At 42.4% G+C, this 15300-nt stretch overlaps 1 long non-coding RNA gene across 1 annotated transcript; it reads right to left on the minus strand.

Annotated features, from left to right (window-relative positions):
• Positions 1-1608: 1608 nt before the first annotated feature.
• Positions 1609-14752, minus strand: LOC148790317 (uncharacterized). Its single transcript, XR_016078339.1, has 3 exons — positions 14612-14752; positions 12346-12915; positions 1609-11953 (listed from the first exon to the last, which is right to left on the minus strand). It is a non-coding gene; the product is annotated as an uncharacterized LOC148790317 (long non-coding RNA).
• Positions 14753-15300: the final 548 nt, after the last annotated feature.

Consider the following 15300-nt stretch of genomic DNA (forward strand, 5'->3'; position numbering starts at 1 on the left):
TTTCTATATATTATATATATTATAAATCAATAAATATGCATTATATATAAATATATATTTATAATATATAATATATTATCTATTGTTTAAAACATAATATTTTATATATATTTCCACTTTTTACTATATATTTATACATTTGTTATAATATATATTGTAAATATAAAAAAACTGAAAAATTGACGAATTGAATCGCTGGTTAACCAAACTGGTCAATTAGTTAGCTGATGGGCTTCAGTTCGGTTTTGGTTACGGGTTTTCCATAAATCGGTAGTACCTGTTCGGTTTCAGAGCACCTCTACTTTGTTGGGTGTAAAAGAAAGAAAATTTGTGGGGGTTGAACCAGCCTACCAGGTTTCCCCTACCTTTCCCTTCCTCCTCCTACCTTCTTTCAAACCAAACACAACTTTAGTGGCAATTTGTGAAGTCACATTTTATAGGTACTTTTCAGCCCTATGTATTGTATGCAAATCAAGGATTAAAGTATCGGTATCGGGTATTGTATCGGACAACTCGAATATGGATACAGATACGGATACGTTTTGAAAATGTATAGATATGGACGAAAAAGATGGAAACACATGGATATGTTAGGGAAATATATATGAATTTCATAAATATATTAATCACACTAAATTTAAGATCAAAATGATCACAACATAGTATATAAATACATAAAAATGTAAATATTAAGGATATATATATGAAGAAATATGTTATGATTAATGAATTAGGATGCATAATTTTATTTATAGTGCATCAATCAAGAGTCCAAGACACTAAAGTTATGCACCTATTATATTTTAATTATTATATCAATTATTTTTTATTTTACTATTTTAATTTTTTAACATTAAGAAAAAGTCAACTAAATATTAAATTTTCAAGTGCAAATTAAAATATCAATTAATAATTTATAAAAATATAATCTTAACATAAAGTATATCAAATTTGTTAAAATTTCTAAGATGCATATCATATACAAATTCATAGTTTTTAATTACTAAGGGTATTATTCCATTATTAATATTTTTATTTATATAAATTTTATGAAATAAAAAAAATCATTTTTTGAAATAAATGTAGATTAGTGGATTTGATAGATTCAATTTAATATTATATTCTTTAAAATTTTGTATATAATATTTTTATTTTTATTGGAAATAATAAATATGTTGTTATTACTTATTAATGTAAATTAAAATATTAGTTAATAACTAATAAAAGTATATAAAAATTTTAAGATTTATATCATGTGCAAATTTATAAATTTTAAGTATTAAAATAATTATTCTATTATTAATATTCTATTTGTATAAATTTCTTGATATAAAAGTTAATCTTTTTTATATAAATGTGGATTTGATACATTATTTATTCTATTAGTTTATAAAATACTATTTTTAAATATTATTTTTTTTTAATTTTTAGTTAGCGTTGTTAAATATAAATACGTGTGTTTTGTTTAAATTGCATGTGAATAGAAAAAGTTAATAAAATTTATTTTATTTTACTTTATATTACAAAATGTAGTGCGGCTTACTTGTTTGGAAACCCCACAAATTCTATTGTGTGTGAATCGACTTGGGTTTGAATCACTCTTTTGCAATTTTTTATAGAGAGTTCTGAATGGATGCAGCGCGTATCGGTGCATATCGGCCAATACAATGCGATATTTAAATCCCTGATGCAAATACGAGTTAGGATACATACCGTGCATGAAGCTTTGTGAAGCACAATTGAAGTGGAAGGAGCATTGTAGATTTCAATTTTCAATTAGGGTTAACTTATTGATACCTAATAGAGGGTGATTTGACCCGACCCCTTGAGACGGTGACACATGGACATGACTCAGCACAAGTAACAACTCAGCACAACGGCTTGCCCGCGACTAAGTAACGAGCTCGCAAGGTAGTTCGCTACGTCACAGCTCGCCACAGGGTGAGCTCGCTACAGCGTGATCTCGAGGACCCCCGACGTACTAAAAGGGAATACTCCAAGACAAGTCTATCCAGCTCGCGAGCTAGGATAACCAGCTCGCTCCGATACTCAGGCAGAGAAACTGCCCCAAAAGCAACCTCAAGAGGAATCACCTCGAAGTACCCCTAGGAGCTCGCTACAAGGTAGCTCGCAAGAGGATAGCTCGCTACTAAGCGACGCGATGTTTTCAGGAAGCTTCTATCTGACTAGACCGTACCCGTCAAACTGCACCACGTCTCCTGACTGACGGCGAAGTCCCTACCAGCCCGACAGACTGCACCTACGACTCTCGACAAATGGTGGTGTGTCTGTCCTTCCGAGACGTGTTGCTCATCCGATTGGGTGGTAATCTGCAACGGTTGCCTGCGCAGCCCTAGCAGATAACGACTGCAATAGAGGTCCAGTGGCGGTTACGCCCGATTTGACAAGAACACTCATATTAAGAGCCCCATGGTTGAAGGGGAAAAGTATCTTTAACATATCTGATCTTTATCTCGAGCTAATCTCAAACACTCAGTGATCTAGCGCGACCTGCACTCTTAGCTGTTTTTACACTCTTTATTGCTTTCTCCAATGTTCTAACTTAAGCATCAGAGTATTCCCACCGGGCAAGTCCCCCGGGAATCCTTCACCGTCTTCTTCTCAGGTACCGTTCGTCGCCAGCCAGGAGCCAGTCGACTGCCAGCTAGGAGTGCCCAGATTGCGCACCATCATTTGGTGCCGTCTACGGGAAACGCTTAAAAAAAGCCTTCCTCTAAGTTTCTACAACTTTCCTTTGAGGACTTAGCATTCATGGCCTCTTCCAGCAACGTCGGACGTGGTGTCGACCAGAACGCTTCTGGGGAGCAACCCCAGCTTCCCACTGTCTGTATTGGACAGTTCACCGTTCCCCTCTCTGTGGATGGAATCCCCAGCTTGAATGTGCCTCTCACGGTGGCACCTGTGAATGCTCCACTCCCTTCCACGGTAGGGGTGACCTTCGCTAAACCTTTGATTGTTCCTCCAGTGACCAACCAAAACCAGTTGGAAGACCTAGTACAGTGCATACGAGCCATGCAAGCTCAAATCCAATAGTTCCAGCAGTTTCGACTCTACCAGCAACAAGTGCTGCATCAGGTCTCTCAGTACCAGTACCAACATCAGTTCCCTTCCTTGTAGTTTTCATAAAGACCACGGTCACAACACCGAGAATTGTAAAAACCTCCGCGACGAGATAGAAGAGCTCATCCGTCGTGGGTACTTGAAAAATTTTGTACAAAATAATAGTAGTAATAAAGCAGGTCAGCAGGGGGAGCAGAGTAGAGATGCTCATGAATCTAGCAAGCAGGTAGAGCAACCTCAGAGGCAGCCCCCAGAAGAGAGACCAGTTCGGGGGACCATCCACATGATTGTTGGAGGTTCGATTGTGGCGGGCTGCACCTCAGCTGTAGCTCGGACATCAGCTCGCAAGGCCGCCAGGGAAGAATAGAACCCCCCGAAGCGGCCAAGGATGGAAGACCCGATCTTCTTCACAGAATATGATGCGCGCGGGGTCCACTACCCCCATGATGACGCGCTCGTCATAAAGGTGAAGATCAACGACTTTGAAGTCAGGCGCGTCCTCGTCGACTCAGGCAGTTCGGTAGATATCCTCTTCAAAGCAGCTTTTGACCAGCTTCAGCTCCAAGAGAGTGACTTGAAACCCGCGAACACTCTCCAGGTAGGCTTCAGCGGAGAGGAAGTCAGGTCCCTAGGAAGGATTATAGTACCTGTGGAAGTTGGCACTTGGCTTAGCATAGTGAGGCTCAACCACGACATTTTAGTGGTCGCGACCCCCTCCCCGTACAATACCATAGTAGGTCAGCCGATCACCCATGCCTTACGAGTTGTGGTCTCCACTTACTAGTTGGCCAAAAGTTCCCCACAGACTTCGAAATCGGGATAGCACGAGGTGACCAGCTTGAGTCTCACAAATGCTATGTTGCCGCCCTCAAAGGGAAAGCTAAGGTGGCTGACAACCTCGAGCTGGAGCGACCTACGGAGCAGTGCGAGGAGCGAGATGCGCCCACAGAAGAGATCGTCTCTATCCCGGCATCGACGGAGAACCCAACCCGGACACTTCAGATCAGCGCTTCCATTAAAGAGCCTTTGCGATCTAAACTGGTACGCCTCTTACTTGAAAATTTAGATGTTTTTGCATGGTCCGCGACGAAAATGCCCGACATAGACCATAGCATTATAACTCACAAGCTTAATACCGATCTTGTAGTTAGGCCCGTTAGACAGAAGAAACGCAACCTAGCCCCAGAGCGATGGAGGGCAGTCGACGAGGAGGTCGGGAAGCTCCTTGCAGCCGATTTTATTAGGGAAGTCCATTACCCGAGCTGGGTGGCCAACCCCGTTCTGGTGAAAAAGGCTAACGGTAAATGGCGCATGTGCGTCGACTACACCGACCTGAATCGAACTTGCCCAAAGGATTGCTTCCCACTCCCTAGGATCGACCGTCTAGTGGACGCAACCTCAGGGCATGAGTTGTTGAGTTTCCTAGACGCCTATTCGGTTTACAATCAAATCAAGATGGACCCAGCTGATGAGGAAAAGACCGCCTTTACAACCGAGCTCGACCTGTACTGTTACAAGGTCATGCCCTTTGGGTTGAAAAATGCCGGGGCAACCTTTCAGCGACTTGTGAATAAATTGTTTGAGCCATTGATTGGCAGAAAAATAGAATGCTATGTAGACGACATGGTCGTCAAAACCCAATTTTCGGATGATTTAATACAAGACTTGCATTCAGTTTTTGAAATCCTATGTAGATTTAACATGAAATTGAACCCGAATAAGTGTGTGTTTGGTGTCACCTCAGGTAAGTTTCTGGGATACATCGTTAACCGGCGCGGCATTGAGGCTAACCTGGATAAAATTAAGGCCATCCTAGACATAGGACCACCCCGAAAATTGAAGGAGGTTCAAAGGCTGAATGGCCAAATAGTTGCTCTGAGCCGCTTCATGTCCAAGTCGGCAGACCGTTGCCTACCTTTCTTTAAAGCGATTAAAAGCAAAGGATTTGAATGGACCCAAGATTGCTAGCTCACATTCGACGAGCTAAAAATGTACCTCGCTAGCATGCCAGTCTTAACCCGACCCGAGGAGGGCGATGTTTTAGAGCTGTACCTCTCGGCAAGTGACGAAGCGGTCAGCTCGGTACGAATAAAAGTAGATCGGGTCCAATGACCTATCTACTATATTAGTAAGGTATTGCAGGGAGCAGAGACGAGATATCCGGAGATAGAAAAGCTGGCCTACGCACTAGTTATTGCAACCCAAAAGCTTCGTCCGTACTTCCAAGCTCGTACTGTTGTTGTCTTCACCAGCAAACCTCTAAGGCAAGTTCTACTCAAGCCTGAGGTCTCTAGTCAACTGACGAAGTGGGCCGTTGAGCTCAGCGAGTACAACCTCCAATACAAGCTGCGAACTGCTATCAAGGCCCAAGCCTTAGTAGATTTTGTCGCAGAATGCACTTTCAGCTCCGAAGTCCCCAGGCCGGTTGAGCACGAGGCCCCCAGTTCGGGCGAGCCCGAAGCTCCTGGGCCGGTTGAGTTCGAGCACCGTGAGGTAGCAACCAGTGTGGCATCTCTCCTAGTTAGGCCAGGCGCGAACTGGGATGAGGAGCCCTGGATCCTTTACGTAGATGGCTCCTCAAACCAATAGGGCAGCGGAGCTAGAATCGTTCTGTACGACCCAAGTGGCACAAAACTGGAGTACGCACTACGCTTCGAGTTCGCGGCGTCCAACAATGAAGCAGAGTACGAAGCGCTAATAGCCGGACTCGCTCTAGCCAAAGAAGTGAAAGCCAAGCATATCGTCATCTGCAGCGATTCCCAGCTCGTGGTCAATCAAGTCACAGGTGAATACGAAGCTCGCGAACCAACTATGATTGCCTACTTAGCCAAAGTAAGAAAAGCTCTGCTCAACTTCCAATCACACTTCATTAGGCAAATCTCGAGGTCGGAGAACGTTGAGGCCAACGCCTGTCCCGGTTAGCCAACACCAGTGATAATACCATGAGAACCATGTACATAGAGAACCTGCCTCGGCCTAGCATTCTCGGGGGGGTAGAGGAGGTTGCTCCTGTCGTTCAAGTAGAGCCGAGCTGGATTGATCCGCTTGCGAGCTTCTTGCTACACGAGACCCTCCCTGCAGATCGCAATGCCGCCAGAAGGGTAGAGCGTCAGGCGGCCAAATACGTCATGATAGACGAACGACTGTACCGAAAATCCTATACGCTCCCCTACCTATGCTGCTTGCGACCTTCCGAAGCCGAGCTCGTGCTCCGCAACACTCATGAGGGCTTGTGCGGTGGACACTTGCGAGGCAGGGCCCTCGCCCAAAAAGCGCTACGACAAGGGTAGTACTAGCCAACAATGAAAACAGATGCCATTGAGCTCGTCAGAAAGTGTGACAAGTGCCAGAAGCATGCCAATATCCACCATCAGCCCGTTGCCGACCTCAAGTATCTCACCAGCCTGTGGCCTTTCGCACAATGGGGCATCGATATACTCGGACCGTTTCCACTAGCGACAGGCCAGAAGAAGTTCTTAGTGGTAGCAGTTGATTATTTCACAAAGTGGGTAGAAGCTGAACCTCTCGTAACAATCACACCTCGAAACGTACAGAACTTCCTTTGGAAAAATATAGTGTGCCGTTTTGGGTTACCTCGAGTACTGATTTCTAATAACGGTAAGTAGTTCGAAGACATTAAATTCCAGAACTGGTGCCAAGACATGGGAATTCGACAGAACTTCACTTTAGTCGCACACCCTCAAGCAAATGGTCAAGCGTAAGTCACAAATAGAGCTATCCTCCGCGGACTGAAGGCACGGTTAGACCGAGCTAAAGGACTATGGGCAGACAAGCTACCCAGTGTTCTATGGGCTTATCGAACCACAGTAAAGACCACCACGGGAGAAACCCCCTTCAACCTCACCTACGACACTGAGGCAATCATCCCAGCCGAGATCGAGGTTCCCTCGCTACAACTGGAAGCGTATGACGATAAGGCAAATGAAGACGAGATACGTACCAACCTCGACTTGCTTGACGAAGTAACATACCTCGCATATATCAGGACCGCAACCTACCAGCAAAGAGTAGCTCGGTACTATAACGCCAGGGTCAAGAAGCGGAACCTCTGCGTTGGCGACCTGGTCCTTCGTAAAGTTATGGTACCTGAGCCCGATGTTGGCAAGCTCGGGCAAAATTGGGAAGGACCCTATTGAGTAAAACGGGTGCTCGGGGAAGGAACATACGAGCTCGAAACCCTAGAAGGGAAACAAGTACCTCGAGCATGGAGTATTGTCAACTTAAGGCAATACTACCTATGAACAACTGAGTAGACCACGAGTCACTCTCAAAGCCTAAGTGCCAAAATGCCGAGCTAACGTAGACCTCGGCGCGATAAGACCCAGTCGCCTCCATGGCATGGGCGAACTCCAAGAGTGGATTATAATTCACTCCCTCAACCTAAGGGTTAAAACGCCGAGCTAACTAAGACCTCAGCACTGTGAAAGACCTAACTGCTTCATTGACAAAGGCAAAGTATTAGTACCAGAGGCGTAGGCAACTCGGGTGTGAACCCTATGAAGCGTAGCTCGTCTCGGTATACTGGTTGAACCCAACAAGGAACGACTTGTGAACATACAGTTCGGGCATACATGGTAACTATTTCGGGGTATACTATAAAAATACCTCAAGCACCAAGAAACAGCTCGGGGTAACAACCACCGAAAAAATCCTACTTCGGGTATGTAGCTTTAACAACTCGAGTGATAAAATCGCTTCGGCAAAAAGTAAAGAGCACACCATACTTAGCAGAAAAAGATAAAACATTTCATTACTAATTTATATAAACAAAAAACCGGGCTTAATGGCCCGGGAAAAGTTCAACAAAAAAAAAGAAGGAAAAAAGTAGCCACTTACCACCATACAGTGAGCGGAGGGTAGCCTGGCAAGCTGCTTGGGGTCCATCTCTCCCCAGCGGGCAACCTCCTCATGGGATACTGCCTTCCGACCCCTTCGCGAAGCCACGGTGAAGTCGGTGACACTCTTCCAGTTCCCGGTAGGGGGTTGCAGGAAAGCGAGGGAGTGGGATGGCCCAGACAAAGGGAACTGCCCTTGTGCCGGGAGCTTTCCTTCTTCAAGGCCATCTTCCGTGGCAACTCCCTCGAACGAGACCGGGGGGGCCTCAGGCGGTGGAGAAACGAAGGTTGGATCAGCAACCTTGAACTCAGCGCCCCCAAAAGTGGAAGCTCGGTCAGGACGCGACCTCTTCGCCTTGCGCTTCTGGTTCTGAATAGAAGGCGGTGCGTGTCAACACCAGACATGATAGCTGCCAAAAATCACAAAGGCATTAGTCAAAATAAAAAATATTTTGCAAGACACTACACGACCTAAAAGGCAACCTACCGGGGCTTAGGCCGGCCTGCACGAGCTTGTCCTCGGTCAAGTAGTCCGACCAATGAAAGCCAATTGCTGCCCAGGACTGCAGCGTTTCCCGAACTTTGGGATCCAAGTCGACCCCCGAATCCTGGATGGCGGCCCTCCAGTGAGTTGGGAAGGGCCACCCCTCGGGGTTGCGAACTACAAAATAGTCCCGCTTCCAGGTCGGGATCCTGTTCGGTAGCTCGTATAAGAGCTTGAAGCCGCGACGGGGAGAAAAATAGTAGGAACGCCTTTCTGGAGGCGCTCTGCGGGAAGCATTCTTAATGCAAAGAATAGTGGAGAGGATGTCAAGGTTAAGGGGAAGGCAATACTCATAAAATAAAGAGATAGTCCCAACTACATTTCGGATGGAGTTGAGGTGAAGATGGTCAACAGTGACGTTGAAGTGATTCAAAACCTCCACTATCAAAGGATGCAGAGGAAGACGGAGGCTAGCGATGAGCTGCTCCTGGAAGATCACTATCTCATCAGGACCGTGCTCCCAGGGATAGTCACCGGAAGGTAGACTATAGACAAGGTCTCTAGGGAGGTTAAATTGGAGAACCAAGGTCCTAAGTCTCTCCATTGACATGGAGGAAGGACCAAAACTATCTGGCTCCCTACCCTGAGAGGTAGAAGCAGTTTCGCCAGAAGCATCCCGAGCTTCCGGAGCCTGCCCCCAAGCTTCCCTTGAGCTCGAGGGGGCGTCACCCTGGTCATGTCCCCGGGAAAAGACGTGGTACGGATACCCAGATATACTGACAAAATGATAAGACTCACCAGGGAAGAGATGAACCGAAAAGACGGTGTGAACAGAAGAAGAGCTCGGGCAACTAGATGAGGATGCGACCTCAGAATCCGAAGGCAAGGCAAGTTAGCGTAAAAGAAATGAGGCCTGGGGCCCTCCTATTTATAGCCACTGTGCCCTCAAATCGACGGCTCAGATTAAAACGGATCTGACGGTTCACAGTCAAGTTGACCGCACGCCTCCTGAAACTGAAACGTGACTAGCTGCACATCTCCCATGATTAAAGGTAATGACGGCTGCACGTCTTCCGAAACTGAGAGCTGCTTTGGCACATCTTTTGGCATTCAAAAGGTCCAGAGACCCCCTGACTTCTGCGCGCGTATTTAATGCGATCAGTCAATCAAGTTTGAACTTCGGGTCAAATCCACTCGTCACACTTCATGAACTCCTCACGCTAAGGTAGCACCCTTAGCCTGAGGAGTGGGGGGCAATTGATGGAGGGTGATTTGACTCGACCCCTTGAGACGGTGACACGTGGACATGACTCAGCACAAGTAACAACTCAACACAACGGCCTGACCGCGACTAAGTAACGAGCTCGTAGGACAGCTCACTATGCCACAGCTATCCCAACTCGCTCTGATACTCGGGCAGAGAAACCGCCCCAAAGGAAACCTCAAGAGGAATCACCTCGAAGTACCCCTAGGAGTTCGCTACAAGGTAGCTCGCAAGAGGATAGCTCGCTACAAGGTAGCTCGTTACTAAGCAACGCGATGTTTTCAGGAAGCTTCTATCTGACTAGACCGTACCTGTCAGATTGCACCACGTCTCCTGACTGACGGCGCAGTCCCTGCCAGCCCGACAGACTGCACCCACGACTCTCGACAGATGGTGGCGTGTCTGTCCTTCCGAGACGTGTCACTCATCCGATTAGGTGGTACTCTGCAACAATTGGTATCTTGAACATATTTAAGATTTGACGTGTCACTCATCCGATTTGACAAGAAGGCTCATATTTAAGAGCCCCATGGTCGAAGGGGAAAGGTATCTTGAACATATCTGATCTTTATCTTGAGCTAATCTCGAACACTCAGTGATCTAGCGCGAGCTGCACTCTTAGCCTTTTTTGCACTCTTTACTGCTTTCTCCAGCGTTCTAACTTAAGCATCGAAGTATTCCCACCGGGCAAGTCCCCCGGAAATCCTTCACCGTCTTCTTCTCAGGTACCGTCCGTCACCAGGCAGGAGCCAATCGACTGCTAGTTAGGAGTGGCCGGATTGCGCACCATCAATACCAACCCAAACATTATTTTTTTGGGTTATGTCGCAGGGTAACCAACTTCTTACGCAGCAAAGAGCCAGCCTATGGTTTAGTCCCGTGCCTTTTATTTGAAGGATACAAGTGACCATTCTTGACAACTAGGTCATTGGCCTTAACATAAAAGCTTTTGTAGTTTTAGTAGGTTTATTGTATAAAGGTCCATTTAAATGGATTTTAAGTTAATAAAAATGAATTGAAAAAGTATTTTTTTTAATTAATTTTGATTATTTTAAATAGGTTTCAGCTGGATTTAATTTTTATTAATAATTTTATTTTTATTAGATATTATTAGATAAGATTGTATTAATTTTAAAGCTTCAAAGTCTATCCCAAGCAACTTATCCTTGCCATGTAACCTCAAAATACTAGTTTGCATGATATCATTGTCTTTGTGCCCATTTCTATGGAAATGTATATGATGCACTAGAAATTCAAAACCGAATTGGTCAGGGGTCCGGTTATCGGGTCGAACAGTCTAATCGTTCGAACCGAACGCTTGGCCCGTTCTAACAAAAAAATTCAAAAAATAAAAAAATGGTCGAAACCATTCAAACAGTTCGAACGATTAACCGCCTGATTAACAGGTTCACTGACCAAAATCAATGGTTTTGGGGGGAAATCCGGTTTTTGGGAAAAACGGGAATCAATCACCGGTTCCCGATTTTTCCAGTCCAACCATCCGGTCCAGTCTTTTGAAAACCATGATTAATTCACATTTCACATAAACTATTCTTTTTGTTTTTTTTGGTAGTATTTATTCACATAAGCTATTAAGACGTGTTTCTTATGTGTGCATACTGCATACCATATTTATGGTTGTTTGACACTAAAATGGAGTTTATGGATTGGGACTTATCTGAGTTTTCCTTGCCCTATCCCCCAAGTGTCTTAATTTTTTATCATATCCAATGATACCTAGAATGTATTCTTGATAGACTTTTAGGTAACCTTTTGATACTTGGAATCTGGATTATTATACCTTTGAATATTTAATTATTTTATTCACTGAAAGACAAGACAGTCATTTAGGCTGTGTTTGATTTGAAGAAAAAAGTAAGGAAAGGAAGGAAAAGGTAAGAAAACTTTTACAAACCTTGTATAGATTTTCCTACCTTTCCCTACTTTTTTCGTCAAACCAAACATAGCCTTATTTCAATTACTTTTGCTATGCCTAATATCACTCATGACCTGCTTCACGAACTGCTGTGTATGTGGCTAGGCGTATCCAATCATGAGTAAACACACCAGTGTTTCATAGATGTGTACAGAAGACTGGTGTATTCATTTGTGATTGGTTATGTAGTTGCCGCGTATACACTGCGGTGCAAGCAACAGATCTGGGCTTCCCTAATATGTAAGGCTGCAAGTTGGATTGAGAATTTCCAACCAAATTCATCTAAGGGAAGATAATACGGATCAAGAGAGAGAATCTTCAGAGATGGGCACCTACAAGAATTTTCAGTGCAAACAAAGAATAGATAAATCAGTGAAGATCGGACAATCGGTCAGGTAATCGATTCTGTTTCACCTTAAAATTACTTTTTAATCAAAAACAACAGTTGATTTGGTCGGTGACCCACCGACCCAAGTGGTCAAAACCATCGACCAGTCGACCCAGACAACAGTTTTTGATCATTTTTTATTTTTTTGAAAGGAATACAAATACAAATATTTACAGTGCAAATACATACAAAATACAACGTTTTGTATTTTACAAATTTGTATTTGTACTCTTCCAAACCGAGCTTTCAAACCAAATGATCAGACCATTTGACTCGGGAACCGATCCCCAAAACGGTTCTGTGTCCAGAAGTTGATATCATTTGTGGTACACTTACTCATCTGAGATATAAAGCAGCTCCTCCCTTGTAAATTCAGGATGGAGTATGACTTGAATAGCAGATCCTTGACTACGTTTTATCAGTAGCTTCACAACACCCATTGATGAGAAGTTTTGAATTCCATAAGTTGAGACCAACCTGTCAGTCAAGGAGGGCTTACCCAGACTCAGAATGCTGCTGATTTATAAGTTTATGAAAGTGTACGACTTTCCAACAACTGGGATGTAGAGAAGCCTGATACCAAGACTTGCACACAAAGGGCAGTGACAATAACAGATCATCCATATCCACCCTCTCAAAAATATTGACCAAGCAATCCACATTCAGTTTCTCCCATCTGTTTGCTTCTTCCATGTCAATCTAAGCGTTGTAGTGCTTGAAGGGTGCTGTTGAATTTTATTTAGTAAGAAATGGGGTGATGATCCCAATTATCTGTTTATAGAGGTTGATATTTTCAAAGAAATAAGCTATACTTTAGACTTTATATCAATCTTCCCCATCTTTGAATTAAGCATGTTTTTTGATGTTACAATGAGAATGGTGTTGGAATAACCAGTGAGAAAGTTCCTGCACAAAGGAAGAGAAGGGACAGGAGAGACAAAGTTAGTTATAAATTGATTCCAAAGGCTTAATCAATAAAAAACAGGCTTTTACCAAAATCTTATTTTTGGTTCTTTAATTGTTCTTCAGCTTCATAAACTGGTATCAGATCAGAGTGTAACTAGCTCTGTCAACTGGTGTTAGTGTACCTAGAGCTACATCCTATATCCTATATCCATGGTTAATTAGTGATTAATTGGATTCAGTGGGGCTGTCGAAAGTTTTATTATCCCAATTTTAATATTTTATTATGTTTATATCTTTTCAATTTTTTTATTATTTAATTATGATATTGTGGGTTGACCCATTTAACCTTAAAGGTTGAATCATTAATCTGCCACTTGAATAGGAAAATGGTTTTGTTTCTTGGTTGGTTTTAAATTTTATGTATTTTATTCCCATCATTAATAAAAATACTTCTTATTTATCATATTTATTTTTGTTTAAGATGGTAAATAAATAATATTAGAAATGTGTCTTAATTTTTTCTTACAAAAATTTTGTATTTTTTAAGTTTTTATGTATTTTTAAAATTTTATTATTTAACTATGACACCATGGGTTGATCTATTTGACCCAAATTGTTGAACTACTTTCCTACCACCCACCCAAGTGGAAGTACAATTTCATTTTCGTGTTGGTTTAAACACATAAATTTTGTATTAAAATTATTGGGTATAGATTTAATTCATAGAATTTATTGGTGAGAAACAAAAATATCTCAATCAAAGGATATAATGAGAGAATGAATGAACGCTAACACCTTAAATATAGGATCTAATGAAAAGGATTTAGATGAAGTGAAAAGTAGTAGTTCAAATTATGTTTCTTCCTTTATGGTTAGAGAGGGACCAAATTCAAAAGTAGGGATGTTTTAGTCAATAAAAATTCCAGAATCTAGACTCCATTCTTACTTTTAATAGTAATATAGATATAGATTAGCTACTTAAGGGTAAAGTTGAAATTAAAAAAAAAAATCTACAAACTTGATAAGAGGAATTAGTATGGACATAACATAATAGACATTAATGTCTCTGTCCACTTAAAATAATGTAAGGGTATGTAAGTCCCTTAATCCCCAAAAGTTGGGAGAGGTTTAGGCCTGTTAGAGTCTGTTATAGAAGGGTAATCTAGTCTTTTTACTTTATGTTATACACTGGATGTAATTACTATTATATTCTAAGTTAAGTGATGTGTCCCACACTTAAGTGTGGGCACAATAGTCATTGTGCTTAATTAGAAAACTATAAATAAATCTGGCCGTCTAGAGAGAGGCAAGTTCTCTAATTCCAACCAGCCTTTCTTCTACCTCTTCTCTTCTTCTCTTTCTCTCTCTCTTTTCTTCTTTCATTATGAAACTGAAGCATACATAGATCTGAACTTTATCAAGACCTTTTCAGAAAACTGAGGGGAGGTTTAAGGGATTTATCCAATAATAAATTAACAAATTAACATAACCAAGAGCTATCAATTAGAATTAACAAATATAACCAGGAGCCTCATGGCAACATAAGATGGGCATCACTTAAATTTGAGTCAAAACATCACTCAATCACAAAAAGAAGAAAAAAAAATAAAAAACCCAATAACATACAAGAGTAGAAAGCTAGAGGGAATTCAACTGAGAGAAAAGAGGAAGAGAAACAATGAGACAAGAAACATACCGAGCAGGAGAATCAACCAAGCTTTCCTCCTTAGTGACTTGTTCGGGCAAGCGAGACAGCATCGTCTAAGAAGCTTTTATAATCAGTTCTCTACCTTGTTTACTCATCAGATGGCCCCAAAGAATAATCTTTTTTGTCCCCCTTTACGTCAAAACTATCAGATTGGGATTGCTTTTCTCCCCCAGTTGAAATTAAACGAAATTGTACCACTGTTTTATTACTTAGTGGTGAAGGAGTTTGTTCATGCTAAGGAAACTCCAGTAGTGCCATTCTGTGCTCATCCCCTTTTGCCCAGAGAAGAATTGAGACAGACCCACGTCGACCATCTGCCTCGTTTGTTTGTGATTGGCTCAAAATTTTTAAAATGTAGCACTTCTGTCCGTATATTGGCCTATACGTATCATATTGAGAGCACCCCGATACGCCCCTACAGAGGGTGTATTGGGATTTTGACCAATTCAGGGGGTGGATGAACCTTAAACCAGCCCTTTGAACAGAATTGGAAAAAAAGTTAAAAAAAGTACCGATATTGCCCGATACGCCCCTATCGACGTATCGGGCATATCAATATTTAGAACCTTGCTGTTGAGTGTTGTGTGGTCATTGTTTCTGTTTCTTAACAGAAAGAACCATTTACACCCATGCCAACCCTTAGAAATCTAAAATTTTGCATGATTATTCAATGCAAC

The sequence above is a fragment of the Nelumbo nucifera genome, chromosome 7 (assembly GCF_055504915.1).
Source record: "Nelumbo nucifera cultivar China Antique chromosome 7, China Antique-T2T, whole genome shotgun sequence".
In the NCBI taxonomy this organism is placed as follows: domain Eukaryota; kingdom Viridiplantae; phylum Streptophyta; class Magnoliopsida; order Proteales; family Nelumbonaceae; genus Nelumbo; species Nelumbo nucifera.